General features: G+C 48.6%; 2 pseudogenes; both read right to left on the bottom strand.

Moving 5' to 3' along the window:
- The window catches only part of LOC136507398 (uncharacterized protein At5g08430-like), a 50,493-nt pseudogene extending 47,168 nt beyond the window's left edge, over positions 1–3,325 (bottom strand).
- An 859-nt stretch (positions 3,326–4,184) lies between these two features.
- Positions 4,185–12,059, bottom strand: LOC136507399 (uncharacterized; annotated as a pseudogene).
- Between the last annotated feature and the right edge of the window lie 385 nt (positions 12,060–12,444).

Consider the following 12,444-nt stretch of genomic DNA (forward strand, 5'->3'; position numbering starts at 1 on the left):
TGCCCACGACTCAACAACAGCCGAAGAAGGGGGGCTGTAGCCAGGGGGACTTCCTAGATTAGATTAAAAGGAAATCTTGTATCAAGGGGCGAGTTAAGCAGGACGACAGATGCTGGTGTCGCCCCTGCTCCGCTACTTCCCAGGACACTCTCCTTTGAGATCACCATGGCTCCTTGCCTCCATCACACCAGCGATCTTGGAAGTGTCGGTCTTCTCCCTCCCACTCTTACCGTGTGTTTGGTTGGGCGGATCACCTGAGATGGGATGGGACAAACCTAGTTTGCCTCGTGTTTGGTTCTAGGGCGACGACGGGCGGATCCATCCCCGAGCAGAATATTTGACCAGATTCGGGGCGCCCCTCATCCCTCGAAATCGAGGGGACGGGGTCGATCCCATCAAACGCCGTCTCTTCTCCGTCTCGCCCGCCGTCTTCCTCAAGGACGTGGCCACACCTTCCTAGGAGCTGGATCGGCCATGGCTCGACGGCGGCGAGCTTTGGGCTGGGCAGCGCAGCCAGACAAGGGTTGGGCGTAGAAGAGGCGCCCCGGGCGGCGGCGTGTGGCATCCGTCCTTGGGCTCCGGGCGACACGGCGGCGTGGGCGAACAGTTCCCGAGCGCGGCGCGAGGGCAGCTGCACGGGCTGGCGGCGCGGGTGTGGCCGCGTGGGCGAGGTCTTCGTGGGCGACGCGGGGGCAGCCGCGCGAGCACCTCCAGTGGCATGGGCGAGCAGAGGCCGCTCGAAGCGTCCGAGAAGATAAGGCCGATGAGAAAAACGAAAATAAAAAAGGTGGGACGGGAGGATAACGTCGACAAAAAAAGAAATGAAAAGAGGGAGGGCTAGGAGGATAATGTAAATAAAACTAGATGACAGGTGGGTCCCACTAAATGGTAGCTATCGGCATTAAATTCACCATCTATCCCATGTCTATTTATCTCTTCAACCAAACACAAAATGAGTCATCCCGTCTCTTGTCAATCAAACAGAAAACGAAGCCGTTCCACTACCAGACTCCCTGAGTTTGCCGAGTGCCCGAAACACTCGGCAAAAGACATAAAACACTCGGCAAAGGGTTCGCCGAGTGTAACACTCGGCGAACAGCACTCGCCAAAAAAAGTGACGGCAAAGCCAACTTTGCCGAGTGTTTTTTATCGGGCACTCGGTAAAGCCTTTGCCGAGTGCCCGACACTCGGCAAAGTTGGAACCGATAAAAACCCAAAAAAATAGGAATTTTTACCAAAAAATAGAAATTTTTTTTATTGGAGGAGGCCCCACTAGTCAGCGCCTGCGCCCATCTCCACAATTTTTCGCGTCAAATAACAGCAACGCGGCCGAACGGAATCAAACCCGCGACCTCCCTCTGCCGGCAAACCTCCTCTACCACTACACCACGCTTTCATTTGAGTTTGGATTTCGTTTTAGTTCCTTATATATTATACTAAACCGAATGTAAATTGCATGTTTGAGGCCCTAAACGAATTCAAATAAAAAAAGTTGTAAACTACAAAGTTTTATAACTTTTCGAGATCTACACTTTTAGTTTAGGAAGTTTTTCCATCCAAGGTCGTTTACAAAATTTGAATTTTAAAATTTTGAAATTCAAACACAGTTTTGCATGACAAAATGTTTTCAAATAAAAAAGTTGTAAACTACAAAGTTTCATAACTTTTTGAGATCTACACTTTTAGTTTAGGAAGTTTTTTCATCCGAGGTCGTTTACAAAATTTGAATTTTAAAATTTTGAAATTCAAACACAGTTTTGCATGACAAGATGTTTTCAAATCAAAAAGTTGTCAACAACAATGTTTCATAACTTTTCGAGATCTACAAAGTTTATTTTGGTTGTTTGGTCATCTGTTCATCCGACATGGTCGTTCTAACATTGTTCACAAATCTTATATATCTCTCTTGTAGTTTCATAAACTACAAGAGAGATATGTTAGATTTGTGAACAAATTTATTTTCACTTTGTCGTATGAAGAAAAGACCAAAACAAACATTGTACATCTTGATGAGTTATACAACTTTGTAGTTGAAAACTTTTTCATTTGAATTAATTTACTGCTTCAAAATGTGCTTTGAAATTTTTTTTGCCGAGTGTAAAAAAAATAACACTCGGTAAAGAATCTCTTTGCCGAGTGTCAAAAAAAAACACTCGGCAAAGAAGCTCTTTGCCGAGTGTCAAAAAAAAACACTCGGCAAAGAGTCTCTTTACCGAGTGTTAAAAAAAAACACTCGGCAAATAACCTCTTTGCCGAGTGTTAAAAAAAACACTCGGTAAAGGCGTCTTTACCGAGTGCCCGAAAAAGAACACTCGGCAAATCACCTGACACTCGGCAACTTAGGCGTTTCCGGTAGTGTTCCGTCCTAGAAATCAGAGACGGGACCATCTCACTCCACCTTCAACCAAACGCTACCTTACAGTCTCATGTCACTAGGATCTACCACCCACTGTTACAAGTGAAAACTTCATAGTAGTTGCCCCTTATTGAAACATAAAAAGTGTAGGGGTATATATGCTCCCAATAATTTGAAAAATGTTATCTCCCTTGAAGGTGATAATTACAGTTTCAATAAGCCACGTTTCACCGAATAACCCAGTGGTCATAGTGAGCGTGCCGCACTTATGTCATGCCGAATCCCCATCCAAAAATGGTGGAATTGTGGAAAGATCAGTCAAACTCAGCTCGATGCATCCATGACATGAAAATTAAACAGGCGGGTGGTATAAAAAATCAGTATTTCTCAGTTCTCACCACAAATGTATTGCTTGCCGGGATCATCTTCGATTCCCACACAGACCGGATGGTAAAGCTTAGGGCAGTTCCTGGAAAGTATCAAGAGGGGAAGAAAAGGTGTCAGATCTGTAAAATGGGAGAGAAGAGATGGTGTTCCCATGGCAGCAAAGCTGCATGCATGGATGCATCGCCGTCGGCGAGCATATACATCAGAAACATGACGGCGGAACAAGGCACGGCAGCAGCATCAGCAAAACACAACACATCGATAGATCGCGGCAAATAAAGCACGCGGAGACGACAGACGACTGGAAGAAAAAACTACTTCACCGGCCAGAGTCAGCGCGCTTACTTGAAGTCGCAGGCTATGAGGGGGTCGCCGTCTTCCTTGCACTTGAAGCAGCATTTCTTGGGGATCTCCACCGGTTCCGTCGTCCAACTGCTCGTCCCCTCTCCTGATCTCCAGCCGCGAGAGGAGCCAGCACGGGCTGAACCCTCCGCAAAACCGGCCATCTCGAAGCCCCCGGCCGACACCCCGAGGACAGCCTACCGAGGACGTCGGAAATGGGCAGCGGCGGCGGCGGGCGGGTGTGTGGAGCTCCAGTATGGATCTGGATCTGAACGAGAGGGAGAGGAGAGCGAGTAGTGCTGCGTCAGGTGCCGGCGACGGGGGTAAGAAACGGAAGGGCACGACGCTGCTCGTCGGACGTCGGCTGATGCCCTCACGTTTCTCGCAAGCCAGTGGAATAACTGAGGGTGTCTGACGTGTGGGTCCAGGCATATGGCACGTACAACGCTTACTCAGCGTCATGGCCATCACCAGGTGCCACCTTCACCAGCTTGTTTTGCGGGACCGTTACATTATTTTTCATTTTTTATTCTATGATGATGAGCTGTGTGATTATTTTTTATTCATAAAAATGTTTAGAGCTGTGTGATTATGTTTTATTCATAGAAATGTTTAAATAAAATATATGTCTATCTCTAGTTAGTCATTCAGCCTGTTCGTTTATTGGTTTCAGCCAGGACTTATCAGTCAGTCATCAGTATTTTTCTTTCACAATAAACCAGCACCAGCCGAACTTATCAGCCTAGAAACTAACCAGCGAACTGGCTCATTAATTCATTCTATCTATATACATCTATATCTAATCTATTAAGGCTATGTTTGGATCGTATAGATAATGGGCTTTTTGATCCACGCCATTCTAATTTTTGAAGTTTGGAGATACGCCATTACAATTCATTTATTTAGAGAACTATCATTATAATTTCATCTCTCTTTCATTTATGCCATTTGGTACACCTCGAGCGTACATAGGCCCACTTTTAGATGTGTATGCGTACATGAGCGCGTATAGGTATACAGAAACTCGTGTATGGGTGGAGTAGCGCACGCCCACGGTGGCCAGCGCGTCAGACGGAGCGGCGGCGCTCACCCACGGTGGCTAGCGCGCGAGCGGAAGGGCCGCGCTCGCGAGCGGCGGCCTTCTCCCTAGCTGCTCGATGTTGACGCTGATCACCGGCTTCTCTCCGGGTGCTGCGCTGTTCGGCACCGGCGCCATCTCCAGGAGCACGCTCTCCGCGCTCCCCGTTCACACCACCGCGTCCGAGGGCTGCACCACGCGTATCGTGCACGCGTACCACGGGCCCGCCGCCGCGGCGGCGCTGGGGCGGGCGCACACTAGTAACTGTGATTTTCAGTGGATCAACTAGAGTAGATCTAGGCTGGTGAACTCATAGAACCATGAAACACATGCACATTTAGACCTAGAACACTACACCGAGAGGGAGATAGGGGAGAGAGGGGCTGGTGATGAACCTGAGCCTCCAGATGATGTCGCGGTCGTGCTGGCCATAGCGGGTTCGGTGATGGAGGCAGCACACGGGCAGCGACGGGTGAAGTAGAGGTTGCACGGACGTCGATGCAGTGCAGTCGGGCGTAGCAGTGACGACGGCGAGGATCAGCGGAGCTTCCCGTCGCTGGCTGCGCGCCCTCGTAGATCGGTCTAGGGTTTTGTCGGTGGGTTTGCGGCTCACGGCAAACCTCGTACTTTGAGCCACCGGCCCCCACCTCTCTCTATATAGCGCAGTGCGACGGGGGCCCACCAACCATGTAGGGTTGGGCGCCCCCGATCAGGGCGCGAGACCAAGGCCCAATAGGCCGTTGGGCCTATTGGTCAGGAGATCAATCTAACATTCTCCCCCTTGATCTCACTATTACTTTTATCTTTAAACTTTAAACTTCAATCCTTTAAACCTTACTCATTTCTTCACAGATGATGCATAGAGCATGTTTCATCGTCTCGGTCAATCGCCGATAGATTTGACAGCTACAATGCACGTCTCTGATCTGAAACAGTTACTTTAACTTTTGGGCCCTTTATAGTCCAGGAATCATAGGCTTTCCCTTAAACCCATGCCGGCTACATGTTCTCTGAACACGTTGGGTGGTAAGCCTTTTGTAAGCGGATCCGCGAGCATCTTTTCGGTACTTATATGCTCAAGACTTATCATTTGATCCCGGACTTTATCCTTCACAACATAATACTTTATGTCAATGTGTTTGGCAGCACCACTTGACCTATTGTTGTGAGCATACTGTACTGCTGGATTATTATCGCAGTATAACCTCAGTGGTCTATTGATGTCGTCAACCACCTTCAAACCGGGTATGAACTTCTTTAGCCAGTTCACCTGCCCCGTTGCCTCATAACATGCTACAAACTCGGCATACATTGTGGACGATGTAGTGACGGTTTGCTTTGAGCTTTTCCATGAAATAGCTCCCCCTGCGAGAGTAAACACATATCCAGACGTGGATTTTCTATTATCTCCCGCATAATCAGAATCTGAATATCCCACTATATGGAGTGAATCAGATCTTCTATACGTCATCATGAGGCCTTTCGTTCCTTGCAAATAACGCAAGACTTTCTTTACCAATTTCCAGTGTTCTATTCCAGGATTGCTCTGGAATCTGCCAAGTAACCCGGTAACAAATGCCAAGTCAGGGCGCGTACATACTTGAGCATATTGTAAGCTTCCGACAGCTGAAGCATATGGAACCACTTTCATTTGATCGATCTCATATTGGTTCCTAGGGCATTGAAAATCCCCATATCTGTCGCCCTTGACTATAGGAGCAGGTGAGGGACTACATTTGTGCATACTGAATTTCTTTAAGACTTTTTCTATGTATGCCTTTTGTGACAGTCCTAATACCCCTTTACTTCTATCTCGGTGAATCTCGATCCCTAGAACGAACGAAGCTTCACCAAGATCTTTCATATCAAACTTTGAGGACAAAAACTTCTTTATTTCCAGTAGTAGATTGACATCACTACTAGCAAGTAAGATATCATCCACATACAGGACAAGGAAGATAAACTTCCCATTCTTAAACTTTGCGTAGACACAATTGTCCTCAACATTATCTTTAAACCCAAAATTCTTTATTGTCTGATCAAACTTCAAGTACCACTGTCTTGAAGCTTGTTTTAATCCATAAATAGATTTCTTTAGGCGGCATCCCAAACGTTCTTTTCCATCCATGACAAAACCTTTCGGTTGTGCCATGTAAACATTTTCATCTAAGTCTCCGTTGAGAAATGCCGTTTTTACATCCATCTGATGTAATTCCAAATCGTAATGTGCCACTAATGCCATTATGATTCTGAAGGAATCCTTACATGAGACTGGAGAAAAGGTCTCATTGTAATCAATCCCTTCTCTTTGTGTAAAGCCTTTTGCCACAAGTCGGGCTTTATATCTTTCTATATTCCCTTGAGAGTCAAGTTTTGTTTTGTAGACCCATTTACAGCCTACTGTTTTGGCTCCTTTAGGAATTATCTCCAAATCCCAAACTTTATTCGCATTCATTGATCTCATCTCATCTTCCATGGCCTCAAGCCACTTTGATGAATGATCACTTTTCATGGCTTCTTCAAATGAGGTGGGATCATCCTCCATTTGAAATTCTTCAGTGTTGTACACCTCATAATCAGCAGGAATAGCTAATTTTCTAACTCTTTGAGACCTTCTAGGGGCCTCCTCAATTGGCACATTTTCTGTTTGAGGCTGTTGTTGCTCCCCCTCATGTGTGACAATAGGTTCTATAGGATCCTGGGGCACAGGTTCCTCATCATCATTCATTGTTGCCACAGGCGGGATAACAACAGGTGCTGGCACCACAGTGTCTTGTCCTGTTGGTGCAGCAACAGCAGGTAGTGAGAAAAATGGCTCATGAATGATCGGAGTGGGTGCAAACACCCGCTTCTCTTCAAGGTCAATTTCTCGAGCTACCATGCTCCCCCTTATCATTTCATCCTCTAGGAAGACAGCGTGTCTCGTTTCCACAAACTTTGTATGTCTGTTAGGACAGTAGAAACGAAAACCTTTTGACTTTTCTGGGTAGCCAATGAAATGGCAACTCACTGTTTTGGGATCTAGTTTCCCAATGTTTGGGTTAAAAACTTTAGCCTCAGCAGGGCTCCCCCACACACGCAAGTGGTTAAGCGAGGGTACTCTTCCTGTCCACAACTCATACGGTGTTTTGGGCACCGACTTACTTGGTACTCTATTGAGAATATGAATGGCGGTTTTTAACGCCTCCATCCACAGACTCGTAGGTAAAGTGGAGTAACTTATCATACTACGCACCATATCCATCAGGGTACGGTTACGCCTTTCAGCTACTCCATTCTGCTGAGGTTCGCCCGGTGTTGAATACTGGGCGACTATACCATTCTCCTGTAAGAACCTTGCAAAAGGTCCAGGAACTTGTCCATATGGGGTATGCCGACCGTAGTACTCTCCTCCACGGTCAGACCTGACTATCTTAATCTTTAAATCATGCTGATTTTCAACTTCTACTTTAAATATTTTAAATTTATCCAACGCTTCTGTTCTCTCTTTAATTGGATAAATGTAGCCAAACCGAGAGTAATCGTCTGTGAATGTTATGAATGAATCATAACCATCCACACTTTTCACAGGAAAAGGACCACATATGTCTGTGTGAATAATCTGTAGGATTCCTGTGCTTCAGTTTGGCATCTTTCTTAATTTTCTTTACATACTTTCCTTTTATGCAATCTCTACATTGATCTAACTCTGAGAGCTCTAATGGAGGAAGAATATCATTCTTAACTAGTCTTTCTATTCTCCCCCTCGAAATATGGCCTAAACGACAGTGCCATAATTTCGACAACGCATCTTGAGCTCTCTTTCGTTTTCTGTTTCCATTGTTCGATGAGGATATATTTTCATTCACATCACATACGGAATTCACATTTTCACGAAGTGATAACAAATAAAGCTCGTCTTGTCGGAAGGCAAGACCAATACATTTATTATTAAACAATATCTGACATTTGCCATTTCCAAAATGGCAATCATAACCATCATGGTCCAATTTTGAAACACTAATCAAATTTCTTTGCAAAGAAGGTACATAAAGAACATCTCTAAGAATAATTATGAAGCCATCAGCAAGCTCTAACGGAAGATCACCAACGGCCTCAACATCTGCTTGTTCTCCATTTGCTACTTTAATGAAACTTTCGCTTCTTTGCAAAGTTCTCATCGAACGGAATCCCTGTAATGAATTAGCAACATGAATAGTTGCACCTGAATCAATCCACCAAGTAGATTTTGAAAACTTTACATACAAGGATTCATTTACGAACGTAATAATGTTCTCACCTTTATTCTTCATAATCATCTTTAAGAAATCAGGACAATTCTTTTTATAATGTCCTGTCTTCTTACAGTGGAGACACTGGTCTTTAGCCACTGGGAATTGCTGGTTCTGAGACTGTTGCATGGGACCTTTTCCAGATGATTTGGAGGAAGAACTGTTATTATAGTTCTTTTTCTTATCTTTTAGGTAGTTGACAGAACCACCTTGTGAAACTTTTATTCTTTCCTCCTCCTGCACACACATGGCAATGAGCTTTTCTAAATCCCATTTTTCAGGCTGTATGTTGTAATTAACAACAAATGTGTCAAATTCTTTGGGCAAAGAAGCAAAAATCAAATGAATAAGGAACTCATCCTTGAGTGCCAAATCCATTGGTTTGAGCTTAGATGCCAGATTGCTCATTCTTAGTATGTGCTTCTCTTATGCCACTGCCGCCACCAGAGTACCTTTCTGTAACCAGCTGCTTGATCAGCTGGGTTGCATATGTCTTTGAAGAGCCAGTGAACTGACTCTTTATTCTGTCTAGGTACTCTGTGACCGTGTCACAGTCTGGAATTGAGCCCACAATTGCAGGCTCAATCGTGTTCTTTATCACTGCCAGACACTTCTTGTTGGCAGTGATCCATTTCCTATGCTCAAGGTCATAGGACATCTTTACGGGAGCAAAATCCCGCTCTCTGTTCTGCCATGCAGTATCAGTCTCATCTGTCTCCCTCACCGGTGCCTCAGGTTCTTTAGGGCACGGTGTGGTGACAACCCAGTCCACCTCAGCGAGGATAAAGGCCAGGTCTATCTTTTTCTTCCACTCAATATAGTTATCACCTTTTAGAGTGGGGATTTCTTTGATACAACTCATCAAGTTGTATCCTCCTGAAAACACAATTCAAATAGTGTGAGAACAGAAATAACAACAATAATTGCATGCCTTAGTTTAACGTTGGTCAAAATTAAAACATACAATTATTGTCTACACTAATTCTACATCACCGTTGGGCAGAAATAGAATTAATGTATAACAAAAACATTATAATATTGTCATTAATCAACGTTGGTCAGAATAACAACAATATTATAATCAATTTAAAACATATCCATTTTCAAAATTAAATTCTCCCGTTGGTTCGAATTTAATAACGAAAATTACAACTTTAAATACGCAGCGGAAACTTTAGCATTTAATAATCTTTTTCCTATTTTCCAGAAGCAAATTTACTATTTACTGAACAAAAAATATCGTTGGATAAATTTTGTACAGAAAATTATCATAAAAATCAATTCAAATTAGTCAAACTATTTTCTGGAAAATAAGGAAAACAAAAAAAACTGTGACTTTACTGTTCATTTGACCATTTCAGCCCAGCCAGCAAACGCGCGGCCCACGGCCTGCCCTACGCGCGCGCGCACGCCAGCCACTCGGCCCAGCTGCCGCGGCCCATCCGCGCGCTCCAGCGCACCCGGCGCCCAGCCGCGCGGCGCTCGCTCCCCCGCGCCCAGGCCGCAACCTGGGCCTGGGCCGGGATTTCGGCCTGGCGCCTCTTCCCGCCTGGGCTGCGGCGCTGGCCCAGTCGCGCGTGGCCGTCCATCTTCATCCGACGGCTGCCCGGCCGTTTCGCCCGAACAAAACCCCTCAGCCGGCGCTTCTCCCTGAACCCTAGGTTCATTCTCTTCCTCTCCTTCTCTCTCACCCCGCAGCGCAGCCCGGAGAAACCCGCAGCAGCGGCCGTCCACAGTGGCCGAGGGAGAAGAAGGGCGGCACCGTCCAGCGCCCTCTCGCCGGCGTGCGTGCTCGCCCGAGGCTGAGCACGTCGCCGTCGAGGGGCCGCAGGGTGGTGCCCTGTTGCCGTGACCGCTTGGCGAGGTGCCGTGCGGATCTCGGCCCCGTCCCGCGCGCCGTTCGGGAGCGGCGCCGCGGTTTCCTATCCGCGCGGTGGCGATGCTGCCGGCGGTGGGTAGAAGCCCAGGTAGGCTTCCTTTTTAGGGTTAGGGTTCCTTTTTAGGGTTAGGGTTCCTTTTTGGGGTTAGGGTTTGGTTTTCCGATTTGAAATCGGTTCCTTTTCTTTTCCCCCGCGCGCCGGCGTGCTCGACGGCGAGGTGACCGAGCCACCCTCTTCCCCTTTCTTTGATTCATTTGTTCGGATTTTTGCCCGATTTGACGATTAGGGTTAGGGTTAGGGTGGAGACGGCACTGTTTTCTTTTCCCCGAATCACCTTCGGGTTTTAGGGTTCGTTCTTTGCATGAAAAACCGAGCCCTTCTTCTTTTCTCGGATCCGACGGATCGAGTTAGGGTTCAACCGAAATTCGGGTGACCCCTTTTTCTGCTTAGATCCACACTGGATCTAATCAACTTTTCTTTTTCTAATCGGTACCCGTTCTAGATCTACGTGCTAGTATGGCTCTGGTACCATTGTGATTTTCAGTGGATCAACTAGAGTAGATCTAGGCCGGTGAACTCATAGAACCATGAAACACATGCACATTTAGACCTAGAACACTACACCGAGAGGGAGATAGGGGAGAGAGGGGCTGGTGATGAACCTGAGCCTCCAGATGATGTCGCGGTCGTGCTGGCCATCGCGGGTTCGGTGATGGAGGCAGCACACGGGCAGCGACGGGTGAAGTAGAGGTTGCACGGACGTCGATGCAGTGCAGTCGGGCGTAGCAGTGACGACGGCGAGGATCAGCGGAGCTTCCCGTCGCTGGCTGCGCGCCCTCGTAGATCGGTCTAGGGTTTTGTCGGTGGGTTTGCGGCTCACGGCGAACCTCGTACTTTGAGCCGCCGGCCCCCACCTCTCTCTATATAGCGCAGTGCGACGGGGGCCCACCAACCATGTAGGGTTGGGCGCCCCCGATCAGGGCGCGAGACCAAGGCCCAATAGGCCGTTGGGCCTATTGGTCAGGAGATCAATCTAACAGTAACACGACGCGGAACGGCCTGTCGCGGACCACGCCCACGGCCAGCAAGAACACGCCCGCGTCCCCACCGTCCTCGTTGATCGCGGCTAGCAGACGCCGGTGCTGCGCCGGGTCCGAGTGCTGCACGCGGAGCTGCAGGGCAGAGCTGTACCTGATCCCGTCCACGGGCCACGAGTGCGCGGCGCTCAGGTGGTCGCGGAGCGTCTCTGGGGAGCCGGCCGGCGAAGCCGCAGTCGGGCTCCGAGCATAGGCAGGGCACGCGCGCTGGTGCTCGGCCGCGTCGTGCCGTCGTAGTAGGTAACGTAGCTGCGGCACCCGTTCGCGTCGTGCGAGCACAGCACCTTGGCGGCTTGACCGAGTTCACGATGTCTTCCATCGCGCTGCTGATGCGCGCGTAGCCGCCGTCGTGGTCGCACACGTAGCACCGGCCGGCGCCGCTGCCGGTGAGCTGGAGATGGCACACGCCGCAAGCCAGGTGCCCGAACGTGCAGACGGGGAAGTGGAGCGTCGCCTTGGCGATCCGGACCGTGGTCTCCACTGCCGCGGCGGCGCCATTCACAGCTACCACCACTGCGCCTTCGCCCGTTGGTTCCTGCGGCTCCTCCTCCGGGATCTGGACTTCTGGGTTCGCGTGGCCCATGGGTGACTCCATCTCCTGGTAGGGCCGTCCTCGATCGCCTTGCTCTTCTGTCGGGTCGTCGACATCGGCTAGAAAGCGAACTCCTTCTCCTTGGCAGGGCCGTCCTTGATCGCCTCGACCAGCACGTGGATCCCGCCAGCCTCCTCCGCGGCGCTCGCGAGCGACGGCGTCAAGGTCGGCCAGGCCGACGTCGACCAGAGCGGAGCAGGATTCCACCTCTTGGGGAGGTTCCCCACTTCCCCAGCAGCTACCACCACTTCATGGAGCTGAACAGCGCACTAGGCATAGCACAGGCCGCTGCGGGCGAGCGCGGCAGATCCGCTCGCGCGCTGCCCACCGCGGGCGAGCGCTGCTCCACCCAAACACGAGTTCCTGTACACCTATACGCGTTTCTGTAGGCATAGGGGTTTGAAAGTGGACCTATAGGCTGGAGGTGTACAAAATGGCGTG

The sequence above is a fragment of the Miscanthus floridulus genome, chromosome 15, assembly GCF_019320115.1.
Source record: "Miscanthus floridulus cultivar M001 chromosome 15, ASM1932011v1, whole genome shotgun sequence".
NCBI classification, from domain to species: domain Eukaryota; kingdom Viridiplantae; phylum Streptophyta; class Magnoliopsida; order Poales; family Poaceae; genus Miscanthus; species Miscanthus floridulus.